A 14,385-nucleotide genomic window follows, 5' to 3' on the forward strand; every position below is an offset into this window, starting at 1 on the left:
TTTTTATTCGTCTTGTCAGGATACAATTTGTTTAACATTGACAACACAATAGGGAAAAAGTGTCGCAGAGAGAAAAAAAAATGTAGGTTGTACAAAAATAGCCTATTTTTATTCGTCTTGTCAAAATACTAAATTCGGCTGACATTTTTCTGTTAACACAGTAGGAAAAGTGTCGCAGAGAAAAATAAATACATACGACATATTTTATTTAAAATTATAGGCTTATTATAGCCTTCTGTTCTGCTCTGTCACTCATCGACAACCTGCCTGTTCTGTCTGAGGGCCGTATATTTACCACAGGTACAGCCTGCTCTGAGCATCGTTATGCACATTCTGCGCACAGACCATGCAAATAAAATGCCTGACGTTTAAAGCATGCGTGCAGCGCGTGCATAACAGTCCTGAGCGCAAGCTGTACCGGTGGTCAATAAGAATAAAGCGCAGATATGCTGTTCTAAATGAACGTCGGGAACGGGATATTGGTAGACCGCCCGCTCCCGTTCAAATTACACCAGAGTTACTGACTGCTACCGCGTTTTATTCAGGAATTGAATCCCACGGCGCAAAAAATCCGGTCGGGTGAGAGCCACGGGAATGCAGACCTCTACTTCAAAGGGATGAAGGGTGTAGGAGTCAAAACAAATCTTTTTTTGGAATGTACTTCTGCATCACCTTAATTAGACAATCAAGTAGATGCCTTGGTCGCACATTTTGTACACTGGTTGACCTCCAAAAATATTTTACGTTAAATAGAATGTATATTTGTATATGTAATGTAATGTAATATGTATTTGTAATGTACAGTATATTGTGTCTATGTATTTGAAACATTTGAATTGACTGATAAAGGTAGCTGTAAAGTATTTTTGTTGAAGTACAATGTCGTTTTGACCATACTAATGTACCAAATCTAACTCGTATAAATATTACAGCAGTATAGAAAAATACAATGCTGTAGATAACTTGACTACTTAAATTTGTAAGGGAATTAATTATTATTAATTCATTCAGGTTTTGATAGGACTCGGGTCTGAATCCCCGAAGTTCACCTGATTAAACCGATTTCAAATTTGTTATGTTACACTTTAAATCAAGGGTCGTCCAGCGAGCCGTGACCTCAGTATATTTTAACAAATTGACTATGTATTCTCCTGGCCACGGATAAATACGTTCTTTGATAATTTGTAAGCTCTTAGAGAGGTAACGTTGATCTTGGCAAAAGTTTTGACCTTGAAATTATGACACCAAACCAAAGATTCCTTATAAATGAAACATGAATTTTATTGGCTACTCTAGAATACATCAAAACTACGCTAAAACACACATACACACAAACAGATTATTAGAATGCAAAGAAAGCTTTGTTGTCTCTTGATTGGATCAATCTTTAATCACTCCTCTGAGTAGATGACGACTCGACTGGCAGGAAGTCGACCCAGAATATTGGAGTCATCTGCTGGGATGATTAGCAAACCTCCTGATGGCTGATAGGAGCATAGCAGTGTCCGTTCATGTACTAGAAATCCCTACAATGCATACATTTATAGGTGAAGTCAAACTCCGAGCCTAACCTTTTGTTCCCATTCTGTCATGCCAAACAACTTCCCTGTACAAAGGATCATAGGGGCCCGAAGTGTCCATCATCCTTCATTCCGAAGGGCCCTTTGAAGTGGCCAGTTTTGAGCACTTCGGTTTGGAACGACCTTTCAATATGGCGGCCATGATTGTTTTCACTCCGAAGTGCCCTTCGGAGGGCGATATATCCCATTTGGAACTCACCAAGGAACTAAACACAGGAAACCAACACAGAAACAATGGGAACAGAAACAACTCAAAAGTCCTTAAAAGATGGGGGGATACAAGACAGGACTGTAACAAAAGGTAAAGATTGCAAATGGGAGTAGTAGAGTCATTTAAGTTAAAAATCCTTGCCAACACATACAAAAGTTTACAGTCAGATGTGTATTAATAGGATGACTAATTTTCTCCAGAACTAAACATATATGAAATATTCCTTGCGATAAACAAGCAAAACAAAAAATTAAGAGGGATAAAATTACTACAGGTCTTTTGTTGACAGATTTTTATGACAGATGCAGTTTTAGTTGTAGGAAATATGCATTTAAATCATAGGTATGCATAAATAATGTTGTCATGGGGATAGAAATATACTGTATAGTTTAATACAAATGTAAATAAATAAATAAATAAATATTCACACACAATTATAAATATTGGCAAAAATAATTAATGTATTAATTGTTTTAGTAAGTTAATGAAGCCACTGAAATTGTTTTCAATTTCTGCAGTTAATTCAGCCTTGACATTTACCATGCAGATTTTGCTTTGTAGTTTCAGGTGTGCTGTATATTATTATTATTATTATTATTATTATTATGCTATTTTAAAGATCTTTTTACTTTTAAATAGATCTCCCATGGACTTACACTGTTGCATAATTGCATATGAATTCTGACTGTTTTTTCATCTAATTGCACACAAAGGCTCCCTAAATGCAACCAAATCACATGGCAACAGCTCTACAACAACACAGTAAATGTAGGTGTAATTTGTTCCTCTAGCACCTTCACAGCACATAAGGCCCATCACATGGACTGACGGCCTCCAATGATTTAATCTCCCTCGAGATGCTTTGATCTGTGATTATGAAAGAGCATTGGATTAGTAAAACCTTTTTATTGAACAGCAGCGCTGCAGGGAGCGCAGAGGCTCTGTGGAGAGGAGCTCCACATTAGCAGCTCTAATGCGCTTCATGCTGCACACTCACAGCTGATATAAATGGGGGTGCTGGTCATTACGGCCCACCATTGGACAGGCACCTCTTGAAGGGCCACAGGATTATGCAGTGCGTGTCAGGTGTGACTCACAACTGGGTTCAAGCATACCGACTGCTGGCTTTCTGTAAAGGAACAGGTTTGAATTAACTTACTTCTTTCTTTCTTCTTTCTTCAGTGGAAAGCAAAATGAGAAACTCCAAGCTCTAGAAAGGATAAAAAGCACCACAAAAGTATCAAAAAAAAAAAAAAGTCTACAACTGATGTAATTTACCAAAGTGCTATTTACTAAAATCCGATGCAGTAAATGTGAGATGCAGTTCTTGCATTTATTTCTTGCTTCTTGCTGGTTCTATATATTTATTTATACATTTTTTACAACATCCTTACCATGTTGGATTAATTACCTAATTTAAATATAGACAATGTTATACAGATACAGACTTTAAAAAAGTAAAAATAAATTATATGGAAAACATTTTTTTTTCTTCATGTCATATCTAAGCACAGAAACCTGCTTGAACAGGAGAGCTTCAAGGTACTAAAATAATAAATAGATACAATAACTTTTTGAGCATTTATATTGCATACTAGATAACTTTTTTTCTCTTAATGAGCAATTATAAGTCACATTTTGCTCAAAAGGACACTTTTCTGTAACTATCTATCAAAAGTGTGTTGTTTCAAATTGAGATTTTATTGAACCATGAACCTCATATTGTATATTGAATCAAATCGTGAGATAACCATAGTGTCCAACCTCTAGTTTGAAGGTTTCTGAACATGAAGATTAAAAATACCAAAAAAGATAATCAAGCAGGTTGAAATTAAATGAATCCCATTTGAATCTGTATTCAGGCATTTAGGCTGTGCCTGCTTAAAACTGGTAAAGACATAATGCTGCATGAACGCAAGAGTAAATTATTCCTGCTTTGACCCACCTCAGCCCCTAGTATCAAGTTATACAGCTGGAATTGCTGTGTTAATATATTAATATCAACTTTGAGCAGCTTTGCACCATCTGTCACACCTAAAAACACCTAAATGCCAGTTCAGAAGTGCATCTGTGCCACCTTTGCAGTGCAAATTTGGAATTGGTTTTGATAACACAACAATAAATGCAAATTTACACTGCAAAGGTGGCACAGAGGCGCTTCTGAACTGGCATTTAGATGTGACAGACTGTTTAATGCTGCTCAGAGTTGGCATAAATACATTTACACAGCAATTACCTTGATACTAGGGGCTGAGGTGGGTCAGAGCAGGCTTAATTTTGTCTAGCTTTAGTGCAGCATTACATCTTTACACATAATTTTGAGCAAGCACAGAGCAGCCTTAACTCAGCCATGTAAAGATGCCTTAACTATAGAAGTAAAAGCCTACTATTTACCGCAGTAAATGTGTGTAAGGGAGGAATGTAACCACCAAGGTTGCTCGTTTTCATTTAGATGAAGGTTTATATGAGGTAAATATGGTGGATTGTATTTCAGAGGCACATATTAAAGAGAAGCAGAACCAGCATGCTGTGATTTAGACACGTCTTTTAGAGCAAAATTATTCATCCTGCCTCTAGGCTATAGATTTTTTTTCTTTCTTTTTTTTTTTCGTCTGTGAAAGAGGCTTGTGGTTCACCTCAATATTAAACATAAACTCTAAAAAGGATAAGTTATTTAAAGAATTTAAATTACAAATTATATTTTGTGTATCTTTCTGCAACAAAAACCCTGATTTTAAGCGTGAAGGACAATTAGTACCTTTCACTGAGTGCAATGACGCACGAGTCTGCAGCAGCGGCACTGATTTACAATACAAACCATCTGCAATCATCATTACTGTCAAGACCATATTCCTGTCTGGATGAGTATCAATGAGATGACACTTCCTCAACAGGTGGAACCAGAAGATAGCTTCATTTACAACAGATTCTGGCAGTGGAGCAAAGAAGATAAAAAATAGATGAAGAAATAAATAAAAATTCAGGAGAGGCTGAAAAGGGATAGATCTAGGAAAGTATTTGATCACGGCAATGTGTTGATTAAATTAAATTAATTAAATTAGCATACCTTCGCATGGATGAGATGTCTTGAAGAATAAATGAGTGTGATATTAAATTACATAAGCAGTACATTAGATTAATGCTTGATACATTTGTTTACTCAGTCATTTGTTGTTATTTCTGAAAGCATATTGGCTTTGATGCACTCTGATTCCCATGAGCAATTCATCATTTCTGTTCCCATACAATAAACCAATAATATAATGTCCAATATGACAGACAAACCTGCTCTACCTTTAAAAAATAGTTTTGTCATTAAAGGAATAGTTCACCCAAAAATAAAAACCATTTCAGTCGTCATGTACTCATGCTAACCAGCATGCCATTATTATTATTATTATTATTATTATTGGTAACACTTTACTTGAAGGGGTGTGCATAAGACTGACGTGACACCTTCATAATCATGACATGACACAATATATAAGGTAACACTTTACTTGAAGGTGTCATCTCAGTCTTATGCACACCCCTTCAAGTAAAGTGTAACCTTATTATTATTTTAAGTTAAAAAGAAGTCTTTGTGTGAAGAACAGGCCAAAATGTAAGATACTCAACAGCAATCAAATCTCATTCTTAATCCCACATTTGTGAAAAAGAAGTTCACTTTAGCATATTTTAAAAAAGAATGCTTACTGAAGATAATACATTAATAAGTGTGAACTAAGTGTATTGTGTGTTTTTGGGTGCTTAATGGCATGTTATTTACAATTAAATTGTATAATTGTACATTAAATGCAATTAGCTAAACTTTTTTTTTTACCCACTTAAGTACATCTGCAATTTCATAATTACTTCTATTGTTTTTTGAAATATGGTTAAAGTACTACTGAAAATACTGACAAGCATTTATTGTAAACTAAATATACTTAAATGCCATTTCTATTGAAACTTAGATGCCATGTATTTCAACATATTTGGAATTGCACACCTGTAATGCAATTTAGTACATTTAAAATATATTTACTTTAAATGTAATATTGATTTGTTTTTTAAAAAGTAACTTAACTACATTACAATTATCATCAAATACTACATGTGCTTTGGTATGTTAGTCAACTCATCAATATAAGTGCATGTGACGAGAGTGGCGGGGCCGAGAGCCGTGGGAACGGAGCGAGGCCGGTGGAGTAATTTTTATTTTATTATTAAAGTTTTCTTTGAGTGTTCGCCGGTTCCCGCCTCCTTCTTCCCGATCTACAAACTACGTTACAGTGCACTTCTTAAATTCTGACAAAACATTTATATATGATTTAATATGTACTATACAGTAAAACTTTTAATTAGACATTATTACAAAGTGCATTTTGCAATTAAGTTTGTTAAGAAACATAATCATGACGTGTGTCTCTTTAAGTACATTTAAGTGGTCTTTTATTTGATTAATATTACATTATCTGCAAGTACTGTTTTCACTACACTTTTAAGATTTGAAGTGCACATTCGATACAATTAAGCACACTTATTTTTCGCAAAGGAGATTCTCCTTTATGTGTTGCCTTGTGATGATGAATAAATAAAGACAACAATTTCATTTTTGGCTAAACTACACTTTGAAGAACTGTACTGCTGTCAATGTGTACATTTATTGACAGCCCATCTGAGATCAGTCACACGTCTGTGTAAGCGCTCGAGCAGTGAAATCTAAGCTTCTGTACTATTTAAGCAGGTTTGTTCAAATGTAAAAGAGACAGAGGTCTCGCTCAGATCTAATCCATCCTCACACCGTGCACCAGCCTCTCTTCAGAGTGCCGCTAGTATCATTTAATTAACTGTTTGCCCTTCTGGCGGGATGTTTGGTTTAATGAAGCAATTTTTCTCAGCGCGCTTCAATGTTCCAAACAATTCAAAGTGGACAACTAATGTCATACAGTATTCTATTCGCATATTTATTTAGTTTCGTTTTACTCAAAGCAAAAGAGATTTCTTAAGGTAATAAACCTTGCTTGGCCATTACTCAGGTTTTAATTGGTTTTTGCCTAATTCCTCAAGACCAATTTATAAGTCATTATCTTCCAATTTACGCAACATATGGGGGTGCATTCTGGGTTAATTGCTATTTATCTGCAAAAATATAATGGCGCTTATGCGTCAAAGGAGCCCTCTGGAATTGGCAATATGTGCATTGATCCAGTCATCGGGATATTATTAACACATGATGTCTGAATGTGTTCATTATAGATGAACTGCTTTCGAAGGGAAATGCTGCGATTAAAAAGACTGTTTGAGAAGTTGAGGATCTTTCGTGCTGGTATTTGATGTTCTCCAATGCTTTGTTGAAAAGGGCATCAGTCATATATTTGGGCTTATCATTTTCAAAGTTCTCTCATGAAGAGCAAATCTTTACAACCGCCCAGTTGGAATTGCTTTCTATTGCTCCCTCCAGGGAAATGTTGGGCTGTATATCCGTGGCCTTAAAAGGAACATCAAGCTAAAATGTCACAAACCACCCGAGTTCGAATCACAGCGTTCAATCCACATGGTATATTAAGGGATAAGTTATTTTTGCAATTCATACACACCTTGTTTGAAAAGTGCATGTACACACTTTTATTTGATCTCACTATGATACCAAAAAAATATATAAAACTGTAAATTTTATGATATGTGGCACCAAAAAGTAACATTGTTGGTGCCACATAGAACTTACATCATTCATTTCAAGAAAGCTATCCTGGAATGATAGAAAATAAGACTTTTTGAATTGCATTAATTAACAAAAATATATATATATTAAAAAAAAAACTAAAAAAAAACCTATCTGTACTTGAGACAGTTAGAACGTAGAACATAGGCGCGCATTATGCAAATGTGTTACCCCGTGATATGTAGCCATCACGGAAGTGGGATTCGAATTACTAACGACTCATTTCAGCTGTTCAGAAGCGATTATTTATTTTGGGAGACGATAACTTTATTTATCGTGCACTTTCAGCTTTACAACTTTGCAGATCGTTTACATTCACATACAGCTACATTGCACACTGCATGAAAGGCATTACTGGAAATGGCAGAATAGGGGCAACTTTAACATATTACCTATTGATTATGTAAGTGGTTAAAATGTTATATGCATGCTAGTTAATAGTGAGAATAGGTACGTTTACATGGACACTTTTTGCTTCCATCGGAATTAATTAATTCTGATTGATGAATCCGAACGTAGTGTTTACATGAACGCTAAATAAAGTGATCGGGTTGATATGCGTGTTTATATGTCACAAGCTTCTGATCAGGATTTACCCTTTTGACATGTGCACACTGCATGAATATACAGAGTTTCCCACTGTTGTCGCATACTGTTTTAAACAGCACATGTGATATTTATCTACTTCGGGTCCTAATTAGGCGACGACCAGCACATGAACTGTTGTGCTGTGCTGCGTACTTTATAAAGCAGTAACAGTACCCCTTCCTGCACCCAAAACCAGTCGTCTGTGGATGATAGTCTTAAACAAGGACTGGTGGGATGTTGTGCTGCTCCACTTCACAGATGCTGAGTGAAATGGGAGTTTTATAATGACGGGACACTCATTTATGATACGTTATTCACCAGGAAGAACCGCTCGTTCTGCGCGTCATACGTCATTACGCTATTTCTATGTCACTGCGCATGACCAGTACTTTCCAGTTTCGGTTTTCAATCCGATCAAGTGTTTACATGTCCTCCATGTCCTCTTACAAAAGGAATAAACCACTCCTTACAATCCGATCAAAATTTTAGTCGGATCTGGACAATCTGGACAATTTGACGTGTTTACATGTGACTTTTTTATTCTGATTGTTCTTCTAGTCCTATTATGATCGGATTAGTACGGTCCATGTAAACGCAGCTAATTTGTCCGTGAAATAAAGCGTTACCAACATAGTAGTTACTGATTAGCTGATCGTGAACTACAGCATTTAATTGAGTGCTACTTACTAATTTGTTACTCAAGAGTTACATGTTACTGGAATGTTAATATTGCATTACTCATTTGTTCCATTGTAGTTGTTCATTAATGAAGGAACAGTATTCTAAAGTGTTATCCAAAGTTGAACTAAATTAAGCTGAATAATGACACAATCTAAAAAATGCTGTGTTAAATACAACCCAGTGCTGGGTAAAATAGGGACAAACCCAGCAATTGGGTTGTTTTGACCCAGTGGTTGGGTTACTACCCAGAAGGTTGGGGTAAACATTTAACCCAACCGCTGGCTCAAAACAGCCCAATTGCTGGGTTTGTCCCTATTTTACCCAGCACTGGGTTGTATTTAACCCAGCATTTTTTAGAGTGCACTAAGTTATTTTTGCAATTCATACACACCTTGTTTGAAAAGTGCATGTACACACTTTTATTTGATCTCACTATGATACCAAAAAAATATATAAAACTGTAAATTTTATGATATGTGGCACCAAAAAGTAACATTGTTGGTGCCACATAGAACTTACATCATTCATTTCAAGAAAGCTATCCTGGAATGATAGAAAATAAGACTTTTTGAATTGCATTAATTAACAAAAATATATATATATTAAAAAAAAAACTAAAAAAAAACCTATCTGTACTTGAGACAGTTAGAACGTAGAACATAGGCGCGCATTATGCAAATGTGTTACCCCGTGATATGTAGCCATCACGGAAGTGGGATTCGAATTACTAACGACTCATTTCAGCTGTTCAGAAGCGATTATTTATTTTGGGAGACGATAACTTTATTTATCGTGCACTTTCAGCTTTACAACTTTGCAGATCGTTTACATTCACATACAGCTACATTGCACACTGCATGAAAGGCATTACTGGAAATGGCAGAATAGGGGCAACTTTAACATATTACCTATTGATTATGTAAGTGGTTAAAATGTTATATGCATGCTAGTTAATAGTGAGAATAGGTACGTTTACATGGACACTTTTTGCTTCCATCGGAATTAATTAATTCTGATTGACGAATCCGAACGTAGTGTTTACATGAACGCTAAATAAAGTGATCGGGTTGATATGCGTGTTTATATGTCACAAGCTTCTGATCAGGATTTACCCTTTTGACATGTGCACACTGCATGAATATACAGAGTTTCCCACTGTTGTCGCATACTGTTTTAAACAGCACATGTGATATTTATCTACTTCGGGTCCTAATTAGGCGACGACCAGCACATGAACTGTTGTGCTGTGCTGCGTACTTTATAAAGCAGTAACAGTACCCCTTCCTGCACCCAAAACCAGTCGTCTGTGGATGATAGTCTTAAACAAGGACTGGTGGGATGTTGTGCTGCTCCACTTCACAGATGCTGAGTGAAATGGGAGTTTTATAATGACGGGACACTCATTTATGATACGTTATTCACCAGGAAGAACCGCTCGTTCTGCGCGTCATACGTCATTACGCTATTTCTATGTCACTGCGCATGACCAGTACTTTCCAGTTTCGGTTTTCAATCCGATCAAGTGTTTACATGTCCTCTCGCCCGGATTACAAAAGGAATAAACCACTCCTTACAATCCGATCAAAATTTTAGTCGGATCTGGACAATTCAATCCGATTGACGTGTTTACATGTGACTTTTTTATTCTGATTGTTCTTCTAGTCCTATTATGATCGGATTAGTACGGTCCATGTAAACGCAGCTAATTTGTCCGTGAAATAAAGCGTTACCAACATAGTAGTTACTGATTAGCTGATCGTGAACTACAGCATTTAATTGAGTGCTACTTACTAATTTGTTACTCAAGAGTTACATGTTACTGGAATGTTAATATTGCATTACTCATTTGTTCCATTGTAGTTGTTCATTAATGAAGGAACAGTATTCTAAAGTGTTATCCAAAGTTGAACTAAATTAAGCTGAATAATGACACAATCTAAAAAATGCTGTGTTAAATACAACCCAGTGCTGGGTAAAATAGGGACAAACCCAGCAATTGGGTTGTTTTGACCCAGTGGTTGGGTTACTACCCAGAAGGTTGGGGTAAACATTTAACCCAACCGCTGGCTCAAAACAGCCCAATTGCTGGGTTTGTCCCTATTTTACCCAGCACTGGGTTGTATTTAACCCAGCATTTTTTAGAGTGCACTGTTATCTTTTTAGAGCTGATTTACAAATCAAATTGTATTCGTTTCATCACTGAAGAAGTTTGCAACATTATACTGCTATATTGCATTGTAGCCCTGATTATTGATGTGAAGCCGCTTTGAAACAATCTGTATCGCATAATGCACCATATAAATAAACATGACTTCACAAATAAGGAGCAGCTGCCAAAATGCCAAAATTTAGACTCGAATACATTTTCAAGAGTTATGTTCACTGACAACGATAAATTGCTCGAAAACTCACGTATGTGCACTCTACCTGACACAGTTTCAGGCCCTACAGCTTTCCAAGGCCTCCAGATAGAAGCCCAGGTGGCCCGTTAGTAAACCCACAGCAGCTGCTCTTATTCGAAAGGTGCATGATTCTACCGTTTAGCTCCTCAAAGACAAATGACAGTAATTTGCTTCGGTCAGAGAAATCCTGACTGACACGCGACCCAGCTGCGACATCAACATCAAGCCATAATTTATGCCTGATTTCTGCCGGCGTTCAGACCCTGGTCAGTCCGTAACGTCCTTCCTGTCACTCTAGTCTCCTGCATCAACTTACAGGCTGTGACAGGTAATCCGCAGGGAGGACGCGCTGAGAAAAAGCTCCTCTGCTATGCTGGCAAGTTTAGAATATTCCTCCTTTTGCATCACAGTCGGAGTCAAGCCGGTTCACCTCCATCCCCCATCGGCCTCCAGAGCCGAGGCATCTTTCAAAGCAAAAGCGGCGAGTCTTGAAGGGAGACCCATAAATTGTACTTAACTATTGGTGCTGGCCATTCCCTTCAATGGCACAGCAGCGACAATCCTTATACATTTACCTGTCCTTGACAACAAATTAATATTTATCCTGGCCTGCTCAAGGGATGATTTATGTTGTTTTTCTGAGGGTGACCTAAAAATAGCTGAGAAAATATATGTCGGCCTTGGCTTTTACTCAAGCTGTTTTCTTGCTAATAGCTTCACAATGCTCCCCTTACTGTATATGCCACAAAATCTTAATTTTGTACGTTCATGAAAATGATCAGAAATTGCACTTTCAGTCAGACGGAGAGAGGCGCGAATGCAAATGCTTAGCAGAACAAGGGCTTCTCATACTTCAGAGGGAAATCGGGGCTAATGAGACACTTGTTAGCTGATTTATTTTCTCAGGATGAGGGAGGCAAAGGTCTTACAGGACACCCGCATCAAGTGTGAGGAGAAAAACTGAAGTAATGGGCGTTTGATCACAGCGCCAATGAGCAGTTGGATCATTCCTATAAATATACACACTACTGTTTAAAAGCTTGGGGGCGGTAAGATTGTTTTTAATGAAAGAAGGCTTCTTATTCACCAAGGCTGTATTTATTTGGTAAAAATGCAGTACATTGTAAGAACTAATTTATTCTTGTAATCAAAGCTGAATTTTCAGCATCATTACTCCAGTTTTCAGTGTCACATGATCCTTCAGAAATCATTATATTATGTTGATTTGCTGCTCAAGAAACATTTCTGATTATTATCAATGCTGAAAACAGTTGTGCTGCTTCATATTTTTGTCCTATATTCAGCACAGCATAACTGTAATTGTTTCATAATATAAATGTACTGGTTTTGGATAAAAACCTTTGCAGTCATTTTTTTTTCCTGATTATTTAGGTGGAAGACGTTAAGGGGTAAAATCTTTTCAGAGCATTTTAAAGCAACATGATTGTATGTGACAAAAAATTGAAGGTCTCTGGGGCATTTTAATTTGAAGGGCAGTGTTTGATGAAATGTGTCGATGCGAATGGCCTAAACAATTCACTCTTATTCCATTAATCTTCATGCCTTCACAATTTTTCAATTAAAGTAATTTAAATGAGAACCACCAAACATCACACTGTCACCTTGAGTCACTGTGAGACACGAGCGTTTGTCTCTCTATAACTGTGACACAGGCTTGTTAGACATAGTGTGTTTCCTTGAAACTTGTCAAAGAATTAAACTTCTTGATAACTCCTGAGCTCTTAGAAATGCTTTCAGCAGAAGAAAGTTTGGAGAACTGCTGTGCATTCATCAAAATTTTGTCTAATATTTTCAGAAATAACCAAAAAGCTTTTAAAAATTTTGTCTGTTCATGTTGTAAATTGTGCTTATAGTGTTCTCATTCTGGAATGTATTACAATATCAGGCATGTTCCAATGTCTAATATGCAAAAAAGAAAATAAATTGTTCCCAGCCATACGTGTGCTCAGTTTTGTTGTCCTCAAAAAGGTTTTTACAGTTCTCACGTCCTTTCATGCTTCTTGTTACCACATTAATAGCTCTGTTCCTTACCCAACACAGATGCAGCTGAAGACCAGTAGGTACACTGTAAAAAATGACCGTGAATTTAATGGTAAAAATGCTACAGTAAAAACCTGTTAAATGGTTAACGGTGAATTCCCCTACTATATTCGGTGAAAAACTGTATTGGACATTATATGTATTGGACATATATTTTACGGTAGTATACCGTTTTTGGAAGTGAAAAATACTGTATAATTTACAGTGAATAACCGTAAATTGACATTCCCAGAATTCCCTGCGTTACATTTCAAATTTGATGTTTTTTTGTTGAAATAACTATGTTTCTTAGTTTTTTTTTCTTATCAGTTTTGTATATTAGGGTTGTGTGTTACACCTAATGTTGTTAAATGAATGTGTATTGCATTATTTCAGTTTCATGTGTGTTACCATGATGGTGTTTAGTGTTTGTGTGAATGACACTGTGCACCTTCTATATATGTTATTATTTAAAAGCTGCTTGTGATGGGCTTTGGTTCATCATGTGACTTTCTCATCACCACCTGCATATGGTGGTTATCAGTGTATTACAAAGGTACAAAACAGATTTCAGTACTTCAATAGGTTGGTATATTAACATTATATCAGTTAATTACGGTATTTAACTGTAAATTTAAGTTATAACCGTAAAACCTAAAACGTTGCTACCGTATTTTTTACGGTCAACTTCCGGCAACCACAGCTGCCGTTTTTTTACCGTAAATTTTACAGATTTTTTTTTACAGTGTAGGCAGCATGTTATACTGTCTAAAATGCCTCATTTTGTTTCAATTCTAAGGCAGTATCCTTCACATAGAAGCCGGTATGGGGATGGACGCTTTAACAAGATCACTAAAACTGTATTTCTTTTAAAGAACAACAAAAGAAAACATGGTAACATTTTAGAATAGGGAACACTATTCACTCTTAAATAGTTGCTTATTATCATATCTGCTGTTTATTAGTACTTATAAAGCACATATAATAATGCCTTATTCTGCATGACCATATTCTGCATCCCTTAACTCTATCCCATAACTAAACATAACTACTACTACTACTACGGTAACACTTTATTTTAGGGTCTCTTAACTAGTTGCTTATTAGTATGCATATTACTAGAATATTAGCCATTTATTAGTACTAATTAAGCACATATTAATGCCTTATTCTACA

Source organism: Sinocyclocheilus anshuiensis, unplaced genomic scaffold, assembly GCF_001515605.1.
Source record: "Sinocyclocheilus anshuiensis isolate Anshui unplaced genomic scaffold, SAMN03320099.WGS_v1.1 scaffold1549, whole genome shotgun sequence".
Taxonomy (NCBI): Eukaryota; Metazoa; Chordata; class Actinopteri; order Cypriniformes; family Cyprinidae; genus Sinocyclocheilus; species Sinocyclocheilus anshuiensis.